Genomic DNA, 27,332 nt, shown 5'->3' with positions numbered 1-27,332 from the left:
GACACTGACTCAAAAAAAAAAAAAAAAAAAAAAAGGCTTGAATTAATATGACTAAGTTTGCCTCACATTCACATCTGCAGGCAGAGTTCCTTCCGTAGAGAATGGGAAATTTATCCTAGAGATCAATTATTCAGATGTATAGCTTGTATTCCGGGGGTATTCTGTCATTTGAAAAATATTTGTTGAGCACCTACTATGTGCTAGGTACTATTCTGGACATAAGCAATACAATGAGGAGCAAAACAGATTCTCTGCTTTCATGAAGTTTAAAATCTAGTGGAGTAAATCAATATTAATATATCAACATATAATTAAAAACTGTGCAAGGGTCTTGGTGAGCAGAAATTCTTTCAATGTGTATTCTTGCAGAAGGGCCCTCTCTAATCAGACATTCATTATGTCTCTCTTGCCTGCCCATGGCAACTTCTTGGAAGAGCCTTCTGCTTGTCTTTGTCTTCTCAGGAGTTTTTTATTGATGGTACTTACTTACTTACTTAGATGGTGTTTTTTATCAGACAGTGGCAGGGACCCTCCCCCTAAATACAGTGAAACAAAATCATCATTTGCCTCAGGTGAGCATGGGCCAGGAGTTCTCCATTTCCCTTTTAGCCAGAGTACACAAGAGCACCTACTTATGAAGCCACTGAAAAATTGCTCTGCCCTCCTGGCAGGATACAAATGGAGAGACTGAGATGGAGGGACATCAGACGGCTTATTGTATGATGGCCTCAAGAGTTAGTTATTGGTACCAAATTCCAGAAAACTTGGACTGGAGCTTTAACTCAGCTAGGCCACAAGAAGAGCTGGCAAGAGATTTCAAGCTTCTCCAGGGAAACAAAGATACATGGATCAGTTTTAGAGATGGGGTTGTCTCCGAAACAAACAGTAATCAGATTCCTCTCTTGCATCCCACAATCTCGCAGGTGTAAACCACATGAACAAATATGTGCTTGGGGTGAGGGTAGGGGTGGTGGGGGAGGTGATGACAGTTTCGACTTCATAATGCATCATCTCAGGTGGCAGCTGTGCATCTGTTACATATTTTGAAACCTCCCTCTCATACCAGTAGAGCTATTTCAGCAGATAATATCTTGAATTGACTGAAGAAAAGTCATATGTTACCCAATGTCCTGAAATGGCTCAAGAAGATGGATAAGGGGAAGGTGTTGGGGTTGAAACTTGTATTTTACCTCCTGACTCTTAAATTCATTGGGATGGCAGCTTTGATTCAGTCTCGGAAACTGGACTTAATTAGTGGGAGCCAGCCCTCTATGGGGGAGCTCTCGGACAGGCACTCTGGGTCCCTGCCTCCCCAAGCTCCCTCTCAAGGATAGGGATTTGAACAGTTGCAGCCCCTGGGGCCCCTACAAAATACTTCCAGCACACATGCGGCTAAAAGCGATAATCCCAACACGTTTTGCAGGAAGAAAAATTGTGCTGGGAACAGCAAGTCAAGCATTTGCTGAGTTTTAGTAGGAGGTGTGAAAAATATGTAACTCTACTCAGGGTCATTCCCCTTGGCCTCACTGCTAGCCACGGCGTGTGTGAGGGGCGGCAGAGGCAGCGCCAAGCTCCCATCCATCTTTCTGTGGCCCCATTAATCTCTTCTCTTCCTGAAAACCAACTTATCTTGCAGTTGGTTTAAAAACCTCCCAGGGCTGCATATAGGGGCTGCTGCAAGCGCTGATGGGCCTCTGTGCTAATTAGAAAAAGACGGTCCCTCTGGGAGGGACCCTTGCAGAAAGACGTCCCCTCTGGGCAGGCCAATTAGTGAAGAGGTGCCTTCTTTCAGTCGAACTCAGGCCTGTGCTGGGGCTCATGGCTCAGCAGTCAGAGTACATTCTGGATTTCAGGCCCCCAAAGATTTCCCTCAGCTGGGCCCCACTGTGTCCAGTGGCCGTGGCAACAAAGCATCCTTTGTGGCTCACAAAATCGACACTGACTAGTCTCCATAGTTGGAATGCACTTGGAATCTTAACCAAGTCCTCTTGCTTATGCCTGTATTCTTAATCCTCTGCATTTAACAAACACTGTGCAGGCAGAGTCCCCTCAGAGATACTGACGAACATCACCATGGGACAGATGAACTGATGGAAACAGGCAACAACATTGGTTTCATTGCACTGGCCTGTTCAAGGAAGTAATTACCGGCTCTTTGGACACGAATCTTGGACACAAATACTGCCTAGGTACTCTTTTCTTTTCTTTCTTTCTGTTTTTCTTAGAGACAAGGTCTCACTCTGTTGTCCAAGCTCAGTGGAGTGGCACAATCACTGCTCACTGCAGTCTCAACCTCCCGTGCTTAAGCAATTCTCCTGCCTCAGCCTACTGAGTAGCTTGGGACTACAGGCATGCACCACCACACCCAGATAGATAGTTTTTAATTTTTTGTGGAGATGATGTCTCACTATATTGCCCAGGCTGGTCTTGAACTCCTGGACTCAAGTGATCCTTCTACTTTGGCCTCCCAAAGTGCTGGGATTACATGAGCCACCACACTTGGCCAGCCTAGGTACTCTTTCCTCCATGACTTTTTCTCCCACGTTTTCTTTCCCTCTGATGAGTAGGCTGCAGGTTTAGTCTTATGTTTCATCTGATATTGGGAACAATTTTCTGTCTTGTTTCTCTTTGTCATTAGTTCAAGGTTGTTTCTGATTTTCGTAAGCCATTTTGTCACATTTTGTCTGTCCTTTATCTATGCATCCTGCCCTATGACTTCACCCATCAATGATAATAGTTACAATAACAGTAATAGCAAGAATTGGTTGAGAAGTCCCCATATGCCATGTGCTATTCTATGTGCTTTCTATGGATTAACTCATTTAACTTGTCACAGAAGCCTTGTGAGGATAGTAGTAGTATTATTCCTGCTTTAAGATGTGGTAACTGAGCCAAAAAATAAAAAAGTTAGCTAATTTGCCAAGGGAGCAGTGGAGCCCGGGTTTGAGCCCAAGCAGTGTGGCTCTAGAGCTCATGTGCTCCACCACTGTGCTATGGAGACTCTGTCTATTCATTCGTGAGTGCTATGTCCATCTCTCTACTCATCCTCATAGCTATTGCTTCATCTATTCATTTGTCCTACAAACATGTATTAAATAGCCACACCCCAAGCTCATGCTCAGTACTAAGACTGAGACCACAAGCAAAATATAAACTCTAAAATAATGACATTTTTGGAATAGAGAGGTTGACAAGTATTCAGGTAATTTGATTGTACACAGTTTCATAGTAGTCTGTCTTGAATGTCTACCTTGCCAATGGCATTCTACTCTGGGAACATTCTTTTCCCATTGCTCCTGTTAAAGGGACAATCCTGAACGCCATATCATAGCACATTGCTGTCCACTGGCCACAGATGATTGGAACAGAGTGGACACATGACCTATGACCTACCAATGCAATGAACATAAAACCACAAATTTACCATTTTAGGGAATTTGAACTAAGAGACACAGTGGAAGTAGGTCCTTGAACATTAACAGGAAGGATGGAGTTGGCATTTTGGCAGCAGACTCACAAGTTGAGGCAGCTCTGATGTAGCAAAGGCTCTGACATGGGGCAAACCATGGTAGCCTGTGGACAGTTAAGGACCTGTCTTGCTGCCAGGGAGACAGCCTCTGGGCTGAGGGTGATAAGATATGAGATGGTTAGATGTAGCTCAGAATTCTAGGAATAATCCCCATGAGCCACAAAAGAATATCAATCTTATTATTGTGTGCCACAACTAATGACTGTGGAAAAAGTTCCTGAGAAATGGCCTTGGGGACAAATGAAGGTGCCTGCCCATAATGCAGGAGGCTGGTGGCCTTCAGACAGTTTTTTTCAAACTAAATCTCACAGAGTACCCCCACTATAAGGCAGACAAAATAATGGATGTTCTGTTACAAGCAAGGGCTAAGGCCATGGGACACCTTTTCCTTTCCATACAAGGCGGATGGTGTCCACTGGAGATGTGTTACTCGAAGGATTTGCTGGGAGTTCTTGATCAGAAGAGCATAAGTTAAGAGGAAGGTTTTCACAATAGACTGGCAGGGCCAGAGCTCCTGGAGGCCCAAACTGGGTGGGGGCAGCGCAACCTCCAGGACTCCTGCAGTGGCCCCGAGGTGAGGGGCTGAGGGCAGAGCGAAGGGCATGGAAAGGGCAAAGGTGCCTGTTACTTTGAAGAACCGGCTGACGTCCAAGTTTTTTATCTGCATTCAGTTACTCTTGGAGGTTCGTGTGATCTTCCAGTCTTTATCACCCAGTTAGATGGTCTTCTTAGCACACTAGATGGGACAGTTAGTTCGTTCTAATCTTGATTTAGCATGATTGGAGCTATGCAATGTCAAATAATGATCTCTAAGGCAGTTCCTAGCCTCCGTTTAATTCTGAGTTTCTACACTGGAAAGAGATGTGTGTTTATTTAAATATTGAACTAATTTGAAGTAATTATAATGAAGTAATTGATTATATCATTATCAATCATCATAGAATTAAGATCAAAACGTTGCTAGCTAGTGGGAGAGAAGCTCCATTCCTCTACTACAGGAAATTTTAGGCATGATATTTATTTAAGTGATGGAATGAGTAAAACATTATATATTTCTTCCACCTCATATCTGTCAACATAAATACACGAAGGTTTTTGGAGTTAGACAGACATAAGTTCCATGAATTCTGGAATTGTAGCTTACTATGATTGATAACTGCAGGCATGCTATTTAAATCCTCTCAGTGTCAGTTTCTAAAATAAAGAGAATAAAACCCACTTCCTAGGATGGTTATGTAGATCCAAGGAGGTAACATGGGCAAGCGGTGTGTTCATTGCCTGGCATACAATGAGCACAGATACATGTTCAATTAAATACCTAAATGCAAGTTAGTTCACTTCTTATCTCAGTTTTCTCATTTGAATAATGTATAACGATTATACAGCTTTGACAGGTTTTTGAGGGACCAAATGAAATAATGCACATAGGAACTCTTAGCCCTCATGATACTGACATGAAATAGAATCAATGTTTTGGAACAGATAACCCAAAATGTAACAAAAGGGACAAAACTGAAATCTAAGAAGTTGTTAAAAGAAACATTTTCTTCCCCTTTGTAAATCTTAAAAACAAAAACAAAACCATAAAACCATTTTATGGAACAGTCAATTTGTAGGGGAACTTGGGTAGTTAACAACGAAACTGTGGGTGATCCTTTTTTTTCAGGTTTGGGGCCACAGCTTTGTCCTCCTGGCAGACAAGCTTCCAGGGACACCAGAGCCCTGGCCCCAATCCATCCAGATGCTTGGGCAGCTACGACAGTAGGAGCCATCCCTCCCGCGTGAAGCGGATTCTGAATTCTCTCTGTCTGTGTTGGTTCGTCTATTGGGACAACACAGACTTGATCTGTATAATTTGTTCTCCACAGTAAATATTATTTTAGTGCTGCCTACCAAAGCCAGTTCAAGAGAATTCCTTCCAATATCTGATCATCATGTTTCTCCTTTCCTTTAATGAGGCTGTTAATCATTTGTTTGTAGGTTAACTTATTTTGATTAGTGTGGTATAATTAGAATTTGACTTTAAGTATTTGAAGTAGTCTATAATAAAAGACACATATAGGAAGAGACCATTAAAATAAACATTTTTAAAAAGTTGATGAATTTAGGGATAGGTAGAGAATGTAGAGAATTTAATGAATAGTACTAAATTAAGTATGTAAAAGTATCAAATTGTCAGTCACTATGCAAATACTGCTGTGTATCAATATCTGCAATTTTGGATTTTGGTTAGTGCACCATCACATAATTTTTCATACGTTTCCTAACACCATATTTTTTTTATTTTAGAGAACATATTTTTTGCTTTAACACCACAGAGTTTACAGCTACTACAGTAGCTATAAACAAAGAAACAAGGAAGATCAACACATGGAAAGGAGAGGTAAAACAGTATGAGAGAATGAAAAACCACAAAACAAGAATAACTTATTACTTATTACTGTCTGGTCTCAATTAAGTTATTGAAATAACATGTTGGTTGGGAAGAAATGGTCCATACGTTGTATTCAACAAATTCTAGACATCAGAATGAAGGTCTACCAGTTTCAGTCTGGATGCCAGGCACAGTGATAAAGGACATTCTCTTATTTGGCCCCCAGAGCTGCACTGGACAAGGTAGCCACTGTTCACATGTGACCATTTAAATTAATTAACATTAAATTACACTAAAAATTTAGTTCTTCACATTAGTTGAATTCGGCATCCACTGTAAACAGAGAGCTGGGTGCTAGAGACAGAAAGAGTTTTGGCTTTTGGTTTTTAACTATGAGAGGCAGTTTGGTAATGAAAAACTCATGGGCATATGTGGGAGATAATCTGGATTTGAATCCTGACTCTGTGACTTACTAGCTATATGACCTTGACTTATTTAAGTTATACCCTCTGAGCCTCAGTTTCTTCATCTGTAAAATGGGACTAACAATACCTACATTGTTAATGAGAATTTGCTATGATAATTATAAATTCCATACCTGTAGTTACCTAGCAGACTGGTGCAAGGTAAATGATGATGATGGTGATAGTGATGGTGGTGATAGAGAAGGAGAAGAGAATTCAAATTCTGTCCTCAGAATGCTTTTTGTATTACTATTACAGCGTTTTGATAATCTCCCGTGAAATAAATGCGTTTTCTTTAGTACAACCCTGGTTGGAAATGTCCCCTTTTTAATATCTTTCTACCATCTCCATAGCAAATGTCATCCCTCTGTGACACAAATCACTTCAATGACTCCATATACTTAGGTTATTGCCCCTCCTCTCCTTATTTTTTAGGAAGAATCTGAAAACATAATAAATAACTTATAAGGTTTAAAAGCACCACAACCCAAGAGTTAAAACCTGTACTTGGAATCAAATCTTGTGTCAGTTTACCCATGAGAGGGCATCCTTAAATGAAAGAATCCAGTCTCTAGCTGGAACTTCAAGAAGCAGTGAGTAGATATTGGGAATGATTTGGGGGACATGAGCAAAGCTGCTCCTCCTGAGACAATCTCTGATAATGTCTTTTCTCTTTTTCTGACTTCTTTCAGACAAGACATTGCTTAAAATTCCCCTATCTGTTAGAAGGCTAAAACAGTCACTCCTTTGGAGACCAACGCACCTGCAGTTGTTCTGTTTTCTTCTGCCACACCAGCCATTGTGCAACATCTGGATAAGTAGCTACAACACAGCGTCTTTTCCTGTCTTGGGGCTCAGCCTCCCGTGGACCAAAGGGTCAAGTGTTTTGCTTAATTCCATGGCCTCCTCTGCTGTCTCTTCCATCAGTGCTGTCATTTCCCCAGTTGGAGAGATGATGACTAGTCTGGACAATAGGTCTGCTATAAGAGAGTCTTTGCCTGGGGTATAGATTACTCATAAATCATATCTTTATAACAGTAATAACATTCCCTGTCGTCTAGCAGGTGTGTTGCCTGGTGGTTTGTGATCTGTCTGGACAATCAGGCTTCTGCCAAATGCATATTTGTGGAACTCTCGTAGTGCACATATCCTGCCAATATTTTTTTTTCTTGCTTGCTCAAGCAGACTTTTTTTTTCTCCAGCCAAAGCCAGCATTAGAGATGTGCACGTGACTACTGAACAATCCAATTGCTTGCCAAGAATCTCACCATAGGTTCTCAATGGCCTTGTGCATTATTAGACAGTGATTTCATTCGTGCCAAAAAGTACTTTAAATAGAGGAGAAAAGAAACTCACATCCACTAAGCACCTATAATGTGCCAACCACTGTGCTAGTTGTCTCACCCATGATATTTTATTTAATCTTCCCAATAATCTCATGAGTTAGACATTATCTTTTTTTTTTTTTTTAGACAATGTCTTGCTCTGTTGTCCAGGCTGAAGTACAGTGGTGCTAACATGGCTCACTGCAGCCTCAACCTTCCAGGTTCAAGCAATCTCCCACCTCAGCCTCCCGAGTAGCTGGGACTACAGGCATGCACTACCACACCCAGGTAATTTTTTATTTTTTATAGTCATAGGGTCTCACTATGTTGCCCTGACTGGTCTCGAACAATAAGACAATAGGTTTGCTATAAGAGTGTTGGCGTGGGCTCAAGCAGTCTTCCCTCCTTAGCCTCCTGAAGTGCTGGGATTACATGTGTGAATAGCCAGGCCTCACTTTAGGTACTATTATATCTTTGAGATCATTTCACAGATGAGGAAACTGAGACTAAAGTTTAATGGAAACACTAACTAGTAGTTTTTGAGCCCTGATGCCAGGCACAGTGATAAAGGACATTATCTCATTTAGTTTATTTTTTTTCTTTTTCTTTTTTTTTGAGACAGAGTTTTGCACTTGTCACCCAAGCTGGAATGCAGTGGCGTGATCTCAGCTCACTGCAACCTCTGCCTCCTGGGTTCAAGCGATTCTCCTGCCTCAGCCGCCTGAGTAGCTGGGATTACAGGCACCCGCCACCAGACCCGGCTAATTTTTGTATTTTTAGTAGAGGTGGGGTTTCACCCTGTTGGCCAGGCTGGTCTCGAACTCCTGACCTCAAGTGATCCACCCATCTCGGCCTCCCAAAGTGCTGGGATTACAGGCGTGAGCCACCACACCTGGCCTCATTTAGTTTCTAGAGCTGTCCAATAAGATAGCCACTAATCACAAGTGGCTAAGTTTAAATGGATTAGATTCAAATGAAATAAAATTTGAAAATTCAGTTTGTGAATCACATTAATCATGTTGCAAGTACTCAATGGCTACATGTGTCTAGTAGCTACTGTGTTGGACTATGCAGGTGTAGGACATTACTGTCATCTCCAAAAGTTCTATCAATCAGTGCTGCACCAGAGCAATACTATAAGGTAGGTACAGGCCTTACAATATCCACATTAAGGATGAGAATTCTGATGGAGGCTTTGGCTGGTTATGTAAACAGAGCTAGTGAATTGGATCCAGGCCTGAACCCAGTTCCAGAAGCCTTGCTGTTGAGCACAAGCCTATTTTATACACTCGGTGACTTACTTAAGGTCACCCCACTGGTAAGCGATGGTGTGGAGCTTCTAGGCAGTATCCTCCCTGAGAATTCAGGATAGCTGTTGTAGCCTCACTGTAGACCCTTTCCCACAAGCTTCTTTCTAGTGCTAGGCATGCAGTCTACATTCCTGGCATTTCTTTGATCTGGTTTCACTACTGGAGTCAGCAGACGCCCCAGGCTCCTTGCCTCCATGGTTATGTGCATGAGCTTCTCTGAGGGTCTCTTGCCCCTGCAGGAGCCCATCTTGCATTCACTCTCATGGTGTCATTTCCGTCCACGTGGGGCTGTGCTTTCCTTCCCCATCTGCCCTGTTCACCTGTCAGTGCTGGTGCACTTACTTACCCTGGAGACTCCCACAGGGTCTTTATTATTCTCTGAATGATCTTAGAGGCTGACTCAATCCCAAATAGTCTGAGTCTGTGACTCTGGCATGCTCTGGGGAGCACGAACAGTACAGAGCAAAATGGTCTTTCGTCAGCTAGTGTGCAGTTCTTTTTCTGGCTCAGGACCCAGGACCTCCTCCATGCCCCAGAAGACAGCTGTGGCAGGTAGCCAGGTTTCCTCCTCTAATTCTGGCCTTGGGCCTCTCTTTCTTTCTCAGGACCATTGAACTTACTCCAATCTCTGAATTTTTCTGAGATTTCTAAAAGTTGCAAAGGATGTACAGCAGGAGCAATGCAGTCTGTTGAGTGACCCTGACATATCAAGGTTCTTTACTAGACAGTTTGGGTAAGACAATAATGCTTCTTCAGCCCTTACAGTGTGTCAGGGACTCTGATAAATACTTCGTGTGCATTTTTTCAGTGACTTCACAAAATCCTCAAGTGGCATATGCATTATGATTTCCACTGTACAACTAGAAAATCAAGGTGCAGAAACGTAATTTGCTTGAGGTCACACAGCAATTTGGGAGTTAATGGGGATTCATACTTTTTTTTTCTTTGAGACAAGGTCTCACTCTGTTGCCCAGGCTGGAGTGGGATGGCACAATCTCAGCTCACTGCAACCTCCACCTCCCAGGCTCAAGCCATCCTCCCACTTTAGCCTCCCAAGTAGCTGGGAATTACAGGTGTATGCCACCACACCCAGCTAACTTTTTTTATATTTTGTAGGGTTGGAGTTTCACCAAGTTGCCCAGGCTGGTCTTGAATTCCTGGGCTCAAGTGATCCACCTACCTCAGCTTCCCAAAGTGCTGGGATTACAGGCATGAGCCACTGTGCCCAGCCGAGATTCATATTTATAATCAGTGTGTTGTATTGCATTCTGTCATTTGCTGTAATTCTATATACATAAGAAATCATTACCCATGATTGACTTATGAAAAAAACCAGTCTGTTAGAAATTAAGAATTGTTGTCTAGGACATAAACAATAAATAGCTAAGCTAGAAATCACCATGGTAACATGAATATATATTTTAGCTATTTTTTTAAGAGATGATTGGGTCTCCCCTCTGTCATCCAGTCTGAAGTGCAGTGGCACAATCATAGCTCACTGCAGTTCAAACTCCTGGGCTTAAGTGACCCTCCTGTATCAGCCTTTCAAGTATCTGGGACTACAGGTGTGTGCCACCAAACTAAACTGATTTTTTTTTTTTTTTTTTTTTTTTTTTTGAGAGATGGAGTCTCGTTATGTTGCCCAGACTGTTCTCAGACTCCTGGCTTCAAGTGATCTTCACCTTGGTTTCCCAAAGTGCTGGGATTACAAGCATGAGCCACTGCACTTGGCCTATATTTTAGCTTTTTTTTTTTTTGAGACAGAGTCTTATTCTGTTACCCAGGCTGGAGGCTGGAGTACAGTGGTGCGACCTCGGCCCACTGCAACCTCTGCCTCCCGGGTTCAAGTAATTCTCCTGCCTCAGACTCCTAAGAAGCTGGGATTACAGGAGTGTGCCACCACACCTGGCTAATTTTTGTATTTTTAGTAGAGGCAGGGTCTCACCATGTTGGCCAGGCTGGTCTCGAACTCATGACCTCATGATCCACCCGCCTCAGCCTCAAAGTGCTGGGATTACAGGTGTGAGCCATGGCACCCAGCCTATTTTAGCAATTTTTAAAAGTCCTATTTTAAATAATTCAGCTTGAAAGTAAAGATGTATTTTAGGAATTAGGTAAGAAGTGCTTTGTGAAATTTAAATCACTCTGCAAATACAAGGTACTCCTTTCTATGTAACAAACTCATAATCAACTTCTTGATCATATTCTTTAAGTTACTATTATCAATGGCTTTTGCTGTAATACATGTTGAAAACCCAATAAAAGAAAACAAGTTCATCAGTAAGGATTAAGTTGAGGTGCACTAATAGAACAATGTGGCTGAAACTTAATAGAAGTTTACTTCTCTCTCTTGTGTAACAGAAGTTCAGAAGGGAGAAGTCCAGGGCTGATATGGGCATTTCCTTTTTGGCCCTCATTTTCATGGGCCAAGATGGCTACTAGAATTAGGGCCACCATGTCCACGTTGAACGCAGTTGGATGAAAAAAGGAAAAAAAAAAGCTTGAACCCGGGAGGCAGAGGTTGCAGTGAGCCAAGTCATGCCACTGCACACCAGTCTGGGTGACAGAATGAGACTCTATCTCAAAAAAAAAAAAGAAAAGAATGGATACTTTTCCTGTTAATAACACTGTATTTCCTGTTAATAGTACTACATTTCTATACTCATTATACCATTGGGAGCCTGGGAAATGGATTCTTTTGGCCATGTGGGAATATATCCTGCTAAAAACCAGGGTTCTGCTTCTAAGGAGAAAAGCAAAAATAGGAGTGGGGTAAAAAACTACCCTCTCTGCCATAAGAACTAATTTCTAGACTAGAGTAAAAATAATTATGCCAATCTATTAGTTAATTTAGGCTATCACCTCTTTTTGGATCACCTCCCAGTCTGGCTTTTCTCAATAATTCAATATAAAGGTCTTCAATGCTTCATGGAACAATCTCCGATTATTTGGATCTCAGAAGCAACAAAAATCACATGTTGTTTTTCCTTTTCCGTATTCAACATCCCATCCAGAGCCTTTGCAGGGCGATTTTCCTCTAAAAATGATCTTGGAAAATCATATTATCCTCTTTGTATTTCCTGTTCTGTGAGGCATTTCCCAATTTTGGCTTGAACAGTGTGTTTGTTTGGAGGCAGACCTCATCTCTCTCCTACTCTTTGATTCTGAAGTCTGGATTACCACCATTAGATTTGGGTTTGGCAGGATTTGAGTACTAGTGAGATGTCAACTCCAACTCCAGCACAGGCCTTCACCTTAGGCCATTACCACCTAATAAGGTAGAGCAGCAGTATTGCTGAGTAGAGATCTTGGGAAAGCATTTTAATTACAGTTAAAATATCAATTGTTTGAACATCTTGCCCTCTCTAAGGCTCGGTGTCCTGACCTTTCATATAAGGGAGTGGGGCATTCATTTCAGCTCTGAGTACTACAGTTCCCTTGGCCCTGTATGAATGGGACCCAGGAGAGCCAACAGCTTTCAACAGCCAACACCCTTCTGGTGTAGGGTCCAGAAGTAAAGGGCCTGGCACTAAAAGGGAGGTTGGAAGAGGCCAAACCTCTCTATGATTTCTGCCAATCTGATGGAACATTTCCTACTATGAACTTTAATCAATCATATTTGAATGTAGCACAAAGGTGCAGATATCTCTTCCTTCCTCTAAGAAGAGGCAAGGGCTTGGAGGGCCAGTGTGTGTGAGCATCCCTTTGGGTGAGTGGGATAAGGAACACGCCTCAGAGCTGCCCTTCTGGACCTCCCTCTATGGCTCTGCCTCGCTTCTTCTTAATCTACATCCCTAACACTTCTAGCTCCATCTCTACATCTCAGTGTTCCCCAGGGGTCTATAATCCTCTTTTTGGTCTTCTCACTCAATACACTCTCCCTTGTCTATGTGAGCTGTACACATCTGTATCTCCAGCCCATTTTTTTCTGTTGAGCTCCAGACTCATAAAGTAAGCTTCACAGATCTTACAAAATAATACATTGACAATGGACTCATCCCCTTCTCCACAAAACATGCTTATTTATTTCCCAATATTCCCAATTTCGAAAAAGTACTTTGCCACCCTACCCGGGTGCCAAGTTCTGAAACCTGAGAGTCATTTGAGATTCCTCCCTTTCCTTCCCTCCCACCCCCACTCCTCCCTTGGCCTGTCGGTTAGCAAGCCGTCTCACTTCTGTCCTCTCCTCCCCACCACCAAGGGCTCATCATTTTTATCCACATTAATGTAATGATTTATTATCCTTCCCCTATAAAAGAAACTTTTATAAATGTCCGTTAATAATAGTAACAGAAATAATCACCATCACTTTTTCTGCATTGGGTACAAAGTTTTACACTTACTATCTTCAATACTCACAACAACTTTGCCATGTATTTATTATTTTACCCATTATACAGTTGTGGAAACTAAGGTCTAGAGAAGCTAAACAATAGTCACCAACGTCATCACACCGTCCTCTCTAGCTTCAAGTCATGTTCTGAAGGACTTCTTGGTCTACTATGTATCCCTCTCCCATTGCCTTTCAGGATAGAGTTTCAATCTTCCCGGCATGATGTTCATAGGTCTTGATGATCCAGATGCTTCTCAACTTCCACTCCTGCCATGTCCACTCCCTGCACCACATTCATTCAGAACCACTGTCAGCTTCCAGATTTCTCCTGCCTCTTGTGTGTCTACCACTTTAATAAACGCCCCCCTTTGCCTGGGAAGGCTTTCTCCATGGATCACACTGCTCTAGATCCACACGTCCAATTCAAATGTCCAAATGTCACCTCCTCATCAAAGCCTGGCTGGCCTGCAGAGTCTGTTGCTTCCACTGCCCCTTGAGTTAACCATGATCATAGCATTTATTATTCCAAGTTTCTATTGCCTCCCCCTCTCCTCCTTATAGCAAGAAATCCTCTTTTTGATTAATATTTCTCTTGAGCCTAGAACAATGTTGCCTAGAACATTTTGTGCTCAATAAAAAATAGTAGTGATAATGATGATTTTCGTTATGATGAAGACAAAATTGATGGCAATATAGCCAGTATATCTGTGACTCTGTCTTGTCCTTCATAAGCTTTTCCTAAGTCAACCTATCCAATCCTATGGCTTTTCATACTGACTTTATATTGATGGCTCCAAAATCTTTGTCTCCAGGTCTGACTTCTCCCTTGACTGCCAGATGACTATATCCACTGCTTCCTTCACGCCTTCATTTGTTAATCTGATCTGCATCTGAACCTTAACATAGCCAGAATGGAACTTAGGGGTATCTCCTTCCCAAACTGTTACTCTTCCAGTCTTCTCCATGGCATTTGATGGTCCCATCTTTCACTCACTTGCTTTGGCCAACAACCAAGAAGGTAACCATTCTGTCTCTCATACCCTACGTCCAATTTATTGGTTAGTCTGTTGGCTTTACTGCCTGCCAAAGTAATAATGAACCCTACATCCTCATTTCTTCCCTTATCACTGCTGCTATCCAAGTCTAAGCTGAAGTCATCTTTCGATAATCTGGTCTTTCTATTTCCATTTTTTTCCCCCACTCTACCATCCATTCTCCACAGAGCAGCCAGAATCAACTTTCAATAACAGAATCAATTGGGTCATGTCATCACCCTTGCTTCAAATCCCCCCATGATCTCCCATTGCATTTGAAACTAAAAGTTACTGTGTCCTTACCAGAATCAACAGGACATTGCTGCCTACTTCCCTGACCTAATCTTGACCACTGCCTCCTTCCACCAAGCTCTGACTACACTGACATACTTTCTCTCCCTTGAGCCAGATCAGCCAGTTCCTGCTTTGGGCCTGAGCACTTGTTATTTATTGTCCAGAATGCTCTTGCCCCTAGATCATTGCATGATCAGCTCCTTCTCCCTATTCTCTGCTCAGATCTCATCTCTTCAGAGCGGCCTCCCCTGTGCACTCCACCCAAAATAGACCCAATCCCACCATTGCTTTTTTACCCGTAACCTTTTTTATTGGCTTCTTAGCAATAATCACCACCTGAAGTGATTGTTATTTGCTAATTTATTTATGTAGTCATTCACTTTTTATTGTGTATTTCCAATTAGAATATAAACTCCACGAGAATAGGGACCTTAATCTGCCTTGTTTACTGGTAAATCCACAGTAACTAGAACAATTATCCAGTGGATCAATAAATGTCTGAGGAGTTAATGATTGAAATAATTCATGGGAACTCTAGCCTATGCTAGTTTTCCTTTTTTGATTCTTTTCTTTTCTTTCTTTCTTTCTTTCTTTCTTTTTTTTTTTAGACAGAGTCTCACTGTTGCCTAGGCTGGAGTGCAGCGGCGCAATCTTGGCTTGTGGCAACCTCCACCTCCCGAGTTCAAGCAATTCTCCTGCCTTAGCCTCCCAAGTAGCTCGGATTACAGACATACACCACCATGCCTGGCTATTTTTTTGTATTTTTAAAGGAGATCACGTCTTACCACGTTGGCCAGGCTGGTCTTGAACTCCTGGCCTCAGGTGATCCACCTGTCTTAGCCTTCCAAAGTGCTGGGATTACACGTGTGAGTCACTGCGCCCGGCCAAATTTTTCAATTCCTGGGAAACTCAGGGTAATAAGACAGTGGTTAAGAGTTTGCAACAGCCTAGCTCACAATAAATGTACCCAGAATAACTTCAAAATTTCATTCAGTATATGCTTCTTAGAAGGCTGGGCAGCTCAAGTCCTAATGTTTGATCCTTTCATCTTGATTAGGTCTGAGAAAGATTTTTTCCACATGTAGTCCTATAGAATCTGCTGAGTTGTCCTGAATTTGACTTTGGTGGCAAATTACTTGTCTGTGGATGATATTTCATGAAAATGTGAATATATTTTTGTATATGCATATGTACATATATGTGTACATGTAAATAAATCTATTTTTATATTTTATGCATTAGATATGTAAATCCCCTGAACCTCTTTATGATATTACCACAGTAAAGTCAACAAGAAATGCTGGAGTATAAGAAGTAAAATCTCTTTTGCCCCTTACTTTGCTGTTGCCTTGAACGCCTCTCTTCAGGAAATCTACTGCACTTAACAATGATTCTCCAAAATAGTGTGATATCTGAAAAGATGGTGGTATGATACACGCAACAACAGGAATAAAACTCAAAAACATCATTCTGAGTAAAAGAAGCCAGTCAGGAAAGAGTATGTAGAATATGATTCCATTGTCAGTCATAAAATTCAAAAACAGACAAAACTGACCTATGGTGACAGAAATTAGAAGAGTGGTTACCTTTGAGGGCTCTGACTGAGAGACACCTAAGAGAAACTTCTGAGCACTAAACTGTTCTTGTTCTAGGCAGTTACCACTGTAACTGTGTGTAACTGTATAGTTACATACATGAGTATTACATATGTATATACATATACAAACATTTGTAAACCCCTACACTTAAGATCTGTGAAATTTACTCTTTGCAAATTATGTCTCAGTCAATGAATAAAGCTAATAGTAGCAGCCATTTAGCCACACTGATATTAGAACCTTAAAGGTTTTTGTTATAAATGTTTTAGACAAAATACAACTTTCAGGTTTCAGTGCAGGCTTCACTCTAGGCAAAAATCCCTTGAAAATATAAGATGATGGTTTCAGCACACCAAGCTTGTACCCTTCCTGTTAAAAGGAAAACTCTACTTAAGCCTTTACATTTACTTGCTCCATTCCCTGTAGCTCTCAAGTACAATAGTGAATGTAAGCTACAATAAAAAGGTCATTTTCTTCTTTCAGCAACAGTAACACAAGTGGCTACATTTCCTGATTCTGGATTAAGTTCAAGATTTCAAATACAACTGGACTCGTTTCTGATTAGAAAGTTTGATATTTATCATAGACTTCCCTGTCTTCCATAATCAGTGTGAGAGAGATTGCAAAAAAGTAAACTGAAAGGGCCCATTCTTTTATTTAACAATTAACCCCATCTGGGTAAATAATACGGTGTGGTGCACTTGAGCCATTGCTGTTAGGCTCTGAGTTCAGAACTCAACACGGCTTCAAAGCAGCGTCCTTGAACCGATGACAAGATGCTACAGAAATGGCTTTTTATGTGGACTATAATGCGCATCTAGTGTTACATAGTACAGTAATGAGGAGAAGAGGGTTGTAAAGACAGAGAGGATAGAGTGTCTGGAAGTACTTACCTGAGGGAAACACAATCTTGGTTTAGTTCAGGCCCTTAGGCCTAGAAGCACAGTATATGGTCTAGAAACTTGAATATTCGAAAACAATTTCACTAAGGTTGTAAGGTTTCCATCACAGGCAAATACAAACAAAATTCCCTGGCAGTCACCAAAGCAGTCAAGAGCTAAGATGCTTCAGAAAACCTGAGCTTCATTCCCTGTTTTATCAGATAATTTCATTATACAAAGGGGCATATGTCTTTTAAAAGTATCAAACAGCACATTAGAACCGTGAAAGCCCGTCAGTCAACAAATCCTTTTGATAAAGATCGATCGCTCCCTGAATAAGGGGAAAACACAGTCCAGGTCAATCTGTCAGCAAACGCATTCAAAAATCTATACTCTGAATTGAGACAAGAAACTCTAATAAACTGAGATTACTTCCCAAGAAAATATTTGGGTATCCCTACAAGCCCAGGCCCCACACCTGACTGCATTCGCCATCCCGGGAAGAATAGGCCGAGTGACACACAGAGGTGTGCAGGCATCTTTGGTTACTTCTGAGAAGCAGGCCTCACCTGATTTCCACCCACCTGTATCACTTTTAGTAAATGGTGCAGGGATGGAAATTAGTGGGGGAACCAGCTCAAGACTTGTCAGCTCCAATTTCCCAAGCGGGTTTTCTGTTGTAATATGGGTAGTCTGAAGACCACATGAGAAACCCACGGTCTGGGATCGGCTTGAGAGTAAACTGTTTGCAAAGCCCCCCTGGAATAAAAAGGATTTGTGCATCTAATTTCTGTTGGTTACAGATGTCTCGAGAGAGATCCAGGAGGAAAATAAAACATGGAGAAAATAGATATGGATCATTTTTGTGACCTAGGGAAAATAGTTGTTTCTGTCAATTAGTTGAGGCACTGTCTCTGTCTGCCAGGGAGCACCAAGGGGGTGCTCCTACTTATTGAACTCCTACTGTGTGTGCTTTGCAGTTTGCAACCATTATATTACTTAGCCCTGGGACAAGTCTGAAAGGCAGTATGAGGCCCATGCTATAGGTGGTGTAGGAGGCATAGGGAATTAGTGCCTCTTACTCAAGACATTGAGCTAGCATCAACAGTGGCATTAGGACCCATGTGTCCTGTGTATCAGGCCCGTCCAACAGAGTGACTGTCTTTCCTTTAAACTTCATGGTCCAGGGCCACACACTCGGCATTCCAACTGACCTCATTCTCAAGGATTGAGCTAATCTCTGTGGTGGGGTCGGCGGGGAGTTGCCACACAGCAAAAGAGCCTGGCTCAAGATGTCAGCCAGGTAAAGAAGAACTGGAGGAAGAAGCTGCACACTTACAAAACCATAGATCAAAACCCAGATATACTGTTTAGAAGCAGAGGAGCATAATATTCTCCATCAAGTTAGCCAGAGCAGTCCACAGACTGGATGGGTGATCCAAAGTCAGGGATGTGGAGAGGGGTAGGAGGCAGGAACTCCGTGATGGGGTCAGGGAGACTAACCACGCCAGCTCGCTATCCAGCTTCCACCTGTCTTAACTTGAAGGAAAAGAGATGACTTCCATTTTGGAAGGACTGGTTTCAAATAAGAGCTCTCTGCCTTCAAATGCAACTGTGGGACTTGGGGCAAAGGAATTTACCCCACTGAGTGCCAGTTTCATTATTTGAGTATGCAGGATCATAGCACTACCTAATGGGGAAAAAAGGTGAAGATGAAAAGGAGTAACACATAGGAAAACACCTAGCCAAGCGCCTTTAACAATAAGCCCTCAGAGATCTTAGGCTTCCCCGTTTCGCTTTCCATCCTCTTGAGAAAGAATCAATTCTACAGTGACATTGGCCCTAAGGCTTAGTATAAGGAAATAAGTGTCAGTCAGCTGGGCTGAGGAATTCAGACACGAGGTGTGATGCAGCCCACAGTGGAGGCAGTTCTGAGCAGCAGCCACTTGAGGAAATACCCACCTCCCCCAGTCCCTGCAAAGCATGGGACATTATTGCTTGGAAATATAATTGGGATTTTGCTTCCCTACCACCACTTTGTACAGTAACACAGAGAAGTGCTCTGATATTCATCTTGGGCAAGAGTCCCACATGGCATCTCCCTGGGCCCAACCTTGAACCCACCAGTGGTACCCAGTCACCTGCAGCCATCTCACCCTGAATGACAGCCACCATCCCTGCTCCTCACCCACCAGTCCCTCATCCCCATGCTCTGGGGCATCTCCTGTTGGTTTCAGCCTGTATTCCCATCTGGCTGCTCAATGACGTGTCATGTTTAAGTGCCTGGCTTGAGTCTATGAGGCTAAGCATAAAGAGTGAAGGAGAGGGTAGGGTATGTACACATGGAAGTGGAAGAGAGAACCTCATCTTATAAAGGAAAAACGAGATCATTTTACCCCTTTCTCCTCTCCTTACCTTAATAATTATGTGGAAGAGTAATTAAACTTGGAGTCTGGGATTTACCTTTTTTTTTTTTTTTTTTTTGAGATGGATCTACCTGTCACCATATTGGATCATGGTGTGACTCGGTCACTGCAACTCACCTCCAGGTTCAACATCTCTTGCCGACTACAGGCGCATGCCACCATACCTGACTAATTTTTTTTTTTTTTTTTTGGATTTTTAGTAGAGATGGGATTTTACCAAGCTGGCCAGGCTGGTCTCGAACTCCCGACTTCGTGATCTGCCCACCTTGGCCTCCCAAAGTGCTGGGATTAAAGGTGTGAGCCACCACGCCTGGCCGGATCTACCTTTTTTAAGTGACTCAAGGTAAGGACTTCTGGTAAGTCAGAGACTTCAATTTTCTATTAGGAAAATATGGAGTTTCTTCTATTCACGCATTCCATGAGTCTGTTATTCTGTTTCATCCATCCATTCTTAAAGAGAATGACGGAGGCAAAAATAGGGTTAGGAGCCTGCATAAGACGTGGCACCAGACTTGGAGTCCTTGGTTCAAGACAAGGGTCTGCCTCTAACTCAATATGTTCTTAAGTGAGACACTTCCTCTTTAGTGAGTCCCCCTCTCCCCACCTATAATGGGAGGACTGTTATCAGGTGACTATTGAAGACTCTCCAAACTCTAATATTCTGCAGTCAATTCAATAAGCTCCCATTCTAGGGTGTAACCCCTATCAGACCCTTTGCCAGGTGGAAAAATGTTTGTGGGCAAAGAAGTGTACATTCTAGCAGGGATGAGTTTCCTGAAGCTTCTTAGTATTGCTGGTAGACAACAGAGGGCACTCTTGGCATGTGTGCACCTAAAGGGTCCCCAGAGACCCTTGGTGTAAGCTGCCACTGCAGATAGACTTTTTTTGGAGCCACAGTTTTTATGGTATATGTTCCATATGTTCCATATGTTCCATCAGCCTGCCTCTTGCTTACTGAGCCATATTTAATCTCCATTTGTCCCTGGGTTCTCATTCATTCATTTACTAAACTGATAATTATCAGGAGTTAATCTGGGGTCCAATTCCCCTATATTCAAATTCTCATGCAAATATCTACACAGGGCTGATGTCCATCTATCTTCTTCTCCCTCTGCCCTAAGCATATTCTTACTCCCTCTCTTACTTTTACCAGATTTTTACCAGATTCAGCACTGTTTTACAAATTAAAAGAGAAATTTTGCTAAATTCAGCACTGTTTTACAAATTAAAAGAGAAAATTAAAATCCACAAACACAGTAGAAAATCCCAAGGTTTGTTCTGTTGCAGATTTTCTTCCTCATGTGTTTCTTTAAAGAAGAAAATGTGATAATGTGTGTGAAAGAGTTTTTAGGAGAGACAAGTAAAGAAGCTTTATAGACTAAAGTCAAGCCGATTACTACATGAATATCACATAAATCATCATGACCATGGCCATATTTTAAAGGAGAACTTCATGACAGACACTTTCTTTCCTCTCAAAAGCCTGATTTCTCAACTATGAAGGCTTATGGAAATTCTTGTTGACTATAAGTTATCAAATGCATTCAGAAAGGAAATATCAATCCATATGTATATAAGGCAGTTGGGAAATTTCAGCAGTGACAAGATTCAGGAAAGGGTGGTAAGTGAGCACATTTGGGGTTAGCAGGCACAATTCTTAAAGCTGTGTTTGTCCTTAAGTGGCACTATCTGCTTAGTGCCCAGCAAGGTCAGTTGCATCTGGTCTTAACTTGGCTTTCCTCAGGTGAGTCACTTAACTTCAGATTCCTCAGGTCTAAAATGATGGGCCCAGCTGGGTGTTATCTAGGCCCTCCTATTTGTGGGTGTCTATGGATGCTAAGAATTGAGTGGCTGCTTGGTTTAGGGAAAGGGTCTGTCTTTGAAGTGGGGCAGAGCTCAATGCAAATCCCTGCTTTGCCACTAACAGCAGGCCTGGGAAATCTTGCCTTCCTTTGGCTAATCTCAGTTTTCACATCGTCAGCATTGGGATAGGCACACCTGCCTTTTGAGTGTTTTCTGAGGATATAATAAGATAGGGCATGCAGGGCCAAGCATACATAGAAAATGTCCAGTAGATGTTAGTTCTCTTCTCTTGCTCATCTGTTACAAAGCATATCTAACCTTGGTTTGCACCCATCTAGATGTTCTAGCAGAGCTTACCAGTTATCCTATATTGGATTCATCTGTGTGTAGTCAAGGGTGAGTGTATAAGTAAAGTAGGTGAGACTTTTAGTCCGAGGGTGCAAAACAATGTCCTGGGTTTTTCTAGAGCAGAATCACGTGGGGTTTTGGCAATTTAATTCAGAAGTTTGTGCCTCTGGTGAAACAGCCATGAGACAGCAGTGGAAGTAATCATTCTACAAGCAGCCTTCACTGTTCCGCTTGCCTTTCAGCCAGAGCAACTAAGGACTATCAACCTGTTGCTATTTAGTCCCTGCTTGGGGTTACTTTGCTTTATGAATCCCTTTGGACTTAAAGGGGGACACAGATTTGGGAAGTGAAACCTCAAGTTGGATTCTAGCACAGCTGAGAGCATCCCAACTTGATGTGCAAATAGCCTTTATTTAGGACATTTCACTTGGTCTTTAAAATAATGTATTTAAATTGTGGGCATTAAACAGCAGAAGAAAAAAACTAAGAAGGTAAGTCTTTTTTGAGTTGAGCAAGTGGAATCTGCCCAACCTCCTAGGCCATTTGCTTTGAACTAGTGAAAAAGACAAGAATGTTGGTGGAAAATAACCTACTACATTTTGAAATATTAGTCTCTGAAGCAGCAACCATGCCCCTTTTAAGTACAGATCATACGACCTAATATACATACCATATGACATTCGAGGGTGCCTGTAATTGCCGGCGAAGATCTCATTTTCTAACGTATCTTGACCTTTCCCTAAAACTAGAATCAGCTGCCACTTACAGGTTAGAATGTACCTGACATATAAAATATAATGTTGCATTTTTTGACAATTGCAGCTTTGGTTCTACTAGAGTGTTTCACTTTAAGAAAAAAAACATTTGGACAAATTCAGCACTACTTTTAGCAAAATAGTGTGGCAGCTTCAATCAGGGTTACAAATGATGTCAGCAGCGTTGAAAGGAAGTGTGGCCATAGGCCCCAACCAGGTGCCTTAATATACCAGATAGAAATTCAATGATTTTTTTTTTGAGTTTGATATCGTCCCTGTATTTTTTTCTCTGTGATTCCAAGAGGAAATGCTTATAATTGTTGACTATCCATGTAATGATTATCACATTTTTTTTATTTCAGCACAAACAGCCCTGGAAACACATTCCTTGTGGTAACCTGAAACCTCCCATTTGGGCAAGATCCTGATTGATTTCAGCAGAACAAAGAGAGAGTTGCATCTCATTTGAAACCCAGATGAGGAGCTCCATATTTCATTTCAAATTGGGAGTGATAATGGTTGGGTGGCCAATACTTCAAGAGAAGCGGGAAAAAAGCCCAATGATATTGAGTAGTGCTGGTGTACAGTGGCTATTTTTCTGGGCTGGAACTGGTTAACTAAGAATTGAAAAGTCACCCTCTGGTAGCCTGAACAGGAACCTGCAGTCTGCAAACACTTATTCCCATCAACACTGCTCCAAGGAGGTGCCGAAATGCTGGGTGCCTCATTCTGATCTTGTGTCCGTCCTGGTATGAATTAACAGAGGGGAACAGGAAGTGGACCGACACTGTTCATAAGTAAGGAGGCCGAGCAGGAGTGGGGGTCCTTCTGCTTTCAATCAAGAGAGAGGGCACAATCTGAGGCGTCATCAGTGCATCTCAACCATCGGTAAACCCAGGCTTCTGCAGGGAGCTGGGATTCTTTATGGATGGAATTACACACTTTGTGAGTGAGAATTATTTCTTGTATAGAATGCCTATTAGCTTACAGCAAAAATGTGGGTGGAGGGAAACAAATGGGACTGATAAATTTGGCGTTGGCCCCAGCAGAGAAATCATTATCATCATCATCATCATTCTTATTAATATTATTTAATAGCAATTTTTTTTCCAATTGCCAATTTGGAAGACCCAGAGAAAGATACAAAATCTTTCTCTGGATACAAAACATCTCATGGAGAAAGATACAAAAGCATCTCATGGAGATGTTTAGAATCCAGGAACTTAGAAGCAATTTACTCTCTGCCACTGGATTGTTTGTCTTGTAATAAGCGCTGCTAGCCTTGCTTCTAATATTATTGACACTGATCCTTGCTTTGTTGACATCTTGGGTAGCTACTATTAAGGGGTAGGAAATAATTTGCTTAATTTCAATTTACTAATTCAATAAGCTTCCCTGTTTACTTTGCTTGCACAATATGTCTTTGAAAACCAGACGGTTAAGCCACTTCCTACTCCAGGAAAGATTTGTATGTGGGCATTTTGTCTGAATCAGAGAAGATAGATTTGTCCCAGGGTGGATGTGGTTAGAGGCATTGCTGAATAGGATCAGAAGTAGAAAACTAGAAAACTGCCAACTTCCTCCCGAGTCACATCCTCAAGCATGGCAACAGGATTCCATTGGAAATGAGTTTCACTGGTATCCCCCACCAAAAACACTCATATGTAAATGCAAGCACTAAAGCAGAAGACGTATTACTTCTTGTTATTTACCATTTTGTTTAGACACATCTCAGTTTCTCTCCTCTCGTGCAAATCAATGGAAATTGCCTGTATTTTAAGGAGCATGTTGGAGATGAGTTGTATCTTGAAACCTCATCTTTGTTGAGCAGTTTGATATTTTAGCATTAGAGCCACAAAGACACTAAGCCACCTCGTTGCTATAAATCAGGTGTATTTGAAACTGTATTACTATTTATTAAGCTATGGCATTTATAAAAAAGACCTAGCTTCTTTCCTCTAAAAAACATAACACAGTCACTTATTTAAAAACACAATGTCCTTTGGGAGGCCGAGACGGGTGGATCACGAGACAGATACGGGTGGATCAGGAGATCGATACCATCCTGGCTAACGTGGTGAAACCCCATCTCTACTAAAAATACAAAAAATTAGCTGGGCTTGGTGGCGGGCGCCTGTAGTCCCAGCTACTCGGGAGGCTGAGGCAGGAGAATGGTGAGGCGGAGCTTGCAGTGAGCCGAGATCGTGTCACTGCACTCCAGCCTCGCAACAGAGCGAGACTCGTCTCAAAAAAAAAAAAAAAGAAAAAAGAAAACCACAATGTCATTGCCCACCGAAATATAGAAGAGGTCTGACTTCATCAAGATAATTCTTCAAGGCCTACCGTAATATCCATTTGATGCATATAGGAATTCAATAAATGTTTGACAAAAAAATTATTTGTGTAGACTGCTGCCACAACGTTCAATTGGCTCTAATACTTCATGTACTCACAAAATATCTAACCCCTATAGCTGTGTCTATATAGAGCCAAAACTGCATTTAAAAGTTATTCACACCAATTCTTACACATTTTTTGTTGTTGTTGTTGTTTTCTGAGACAGAGTCTTGCTCTGTCGTCCAGGCTGGAGTGCAATGGCGTGATCTCAGCGCACTGCAACCTCCACCTCCCAGATTCAAGCAATTCTCCTGTCTCAGCCTCCAGAGTAGCTGGGATTACAGGCACTCGCCACCACACCTGGCTAGTTTTTGTATTTTTAGTAGAGACGGGGTTTCACCATGTTGGCCAGGCTGGTCTCGAACTCCTGACCTCATGATCCGCCCGCCTTGGCCTCCCAAAGTTCTGGGATTACAGGTGTGAGCCACAGGACCCAGCCTTCTTTCTTAGGCAATTTTTAAGCAAAACTGATGGACTGTTTGTTTGTTCTTCATCCAGCCCTCCGCCCCAATTTTCAGGGTTTGTCTTTGTGTCTATAAACATAGGCCTGGGGCAGCATTTCCCATTATTCACTTATATTTTGTTTGTTTTAATTTTTTTTTAAAGGAGAATGTTTCTCTTGTAGTCCAAATGAAGTCTGGTCATTTCCATTTCAAACTGATCATAACATTATGATTGGAGAAGAATATCCAGGCAAATTTTATTTTACTTGCCAAAAGATCAGTCCAATGTAAAGAGGAATTTTCTTGATTCTGGGACCACAAAGATGTGGGGGAACTCTTGGATGAAAGTCATAATCCAGCGGATAAGGATGAAAGGAATTTAAAGGTGAATTTGGGGACTTTGGAAATTTAATACAGTGATTTTGTATCAGATTTAAATTCTTTCCAAAGCCACTGTGAAATCAAGGTGGGGGAGGGGCTGCTTACAGAAAGTTGAATGTTATTAAAACTATATATAAAAGTATTCACCAGTCCCTTTTGTTCTCTTAATCAATATAATTTTCTAAATTCTCCATATTCATATTACATGTATAAATTCTCCAAAACACATATTGCTATTGTATTTTATTGAGCTACACATTCTAACAAATTAAAAAACAGTTGTATCTGGTACTAAAGATAAAAGTACAGGTAAGTGTGTAAATTGCAAGGTTAAAGAGAGATGTACTACAATTTTGTAAATCTACAGATCTTGCACAATTTGAAAAGCTAAAATACCAATAAAACTGAGAATTGAGCCAGTTCTTTCATGGCAAAGAAAAGCCAGATAGATGTACCAGGAAATAAGTTCCTAAATGAGCACAGCTGAATAGATGGCTTCAACATGCATGTTCTTCCATGGCCTGGAAAGTTCTGTGCTTGGGGGAGTTTTGAAGACATTCTTTTGCACTCCCAATGGGAGAACCCAGAGCCAGAGAAAATAAAGGAATATGGCTGCACAAAGTTATAGATGAAGAGTGCTTCATTTTCCAAGAGCTAAACAATATGGTAATATGTTTTTTTCCCCAGCATGTCCAATTGGCAATGGTAATTTGTTCAGTGCTGGAAGAGTGGTTGGTTTCCATGAAGAGACCCCTTAGGATGAAATATGGCCCTAAATAACAATCACTCTGGTTTTCCTATAGCTTCTACCTCCTGGAGTCATCTTTCTTAGCTGTAGCAACTCCAGTTGGAGAGCTAATACATTAATTACCTGTTAATATATTAATTCTTATATGATTATAGCTATTAATCTACTAATAGTTACTGTGGTTAAAATCGCATAGACTTCAGAGTCAAATTGAGATTTGAATCCTGGCTCACACTTTCTCAAAGCCTTCATACCTTTATCTTAAAATAAAGATTATAACACTAAATTGACTTGCTTACTGCAAGGGACAAAAGAAAGAAGTGTGGAGAGCTGTTAGTATAGAAGTTGGTTTAAGTAAGCACTTAAACCAGCCCAATATCATCATTTTAAATTATAAGGAATGATAAAAATTTGACCTTAATAGTGCATTTCATAATTTCCCAATCAAATGGGTATCCAGTTTATGATAAATTGTGGATGGGAAAGTCAAAAATAAAACTAGCAAACAACAAATGCTTACGTTTTCTATCTTTAAAAAGTTGTATTTGACATTTGCTGCGAGCCCTTTTTGTAAGGATTGATTGGGTGATTGAGATTCACATAGTTGCTCAAATGCTTTAATAATTCCACCTTGACTGATTCATTTCATAGGATATTTGTGTATTAACTGAACCCTTTAAAATATAAAGAGGATCATAATTTTACATTAATCAACAGGAAAATTCGTAATTTTTTTTCAAAGCAATATACTTTGACCAGGAGCTTCAAATTATTTTCTTTCTTTTTCAACTTAAGAAGCTTCCCTTGGGCAGTATGGCCATTTTCACGATATTGATTCTTCCAACCCATGAGCATGGAATGTTCTTCCATTTGTTTGTATCCTCTTTTA

The 27,332-nt window shown here is 41.4% G+C and overlaps 1 protein-coding gene and 1 long non-coding RNA gene across 3 annotated transcripts in view; one reads left to right on the top strand and one right to left on the bottom strand.

Annotated features, from left to right (window-relative positions):
- The window catches only part of LOC116813437 (uncharacterized), a 575,563-nt gene that overhangs the window by 76,230 nt on the left and 472,001 nt on the right, over positions 1 to 27,332 (bottom strand). The window lies entirely within an intron of this gene.
- On the top strand, positions 6,838 to 7,981 carry LOC131384233 (uncharacterized). The gene is made up of 3 exons (XR_009214892.1): positions 6,838 to 6,960; positions 7,060 to 7,342; positions 7,840 to 7,981. It is a non-coding gene; the product is annotated as an uncharacterized LOC131384233 (long non-coding RNA).

Source organism: Hylobates moloch, unplaced genomic scaffold (genome assembly GCF_009828535.3).
Source record: "Hylobates moloch isolate HMO894 unplaced genomic scaffold, HMol_V3 SCAFFOLD_9, whole genome shotgun sequence".
Classification (NCBI taxonomy): Eukaryota; Metazoa; Chordata; class Mammalia; order Primates; family Hylobatidae; genus Hylobates; species Hylobates moloch.
Note: the sequence above shows the minus strand (reverse complement) of the source record. Positions and strands in the feature narration are given on the sequence as shown.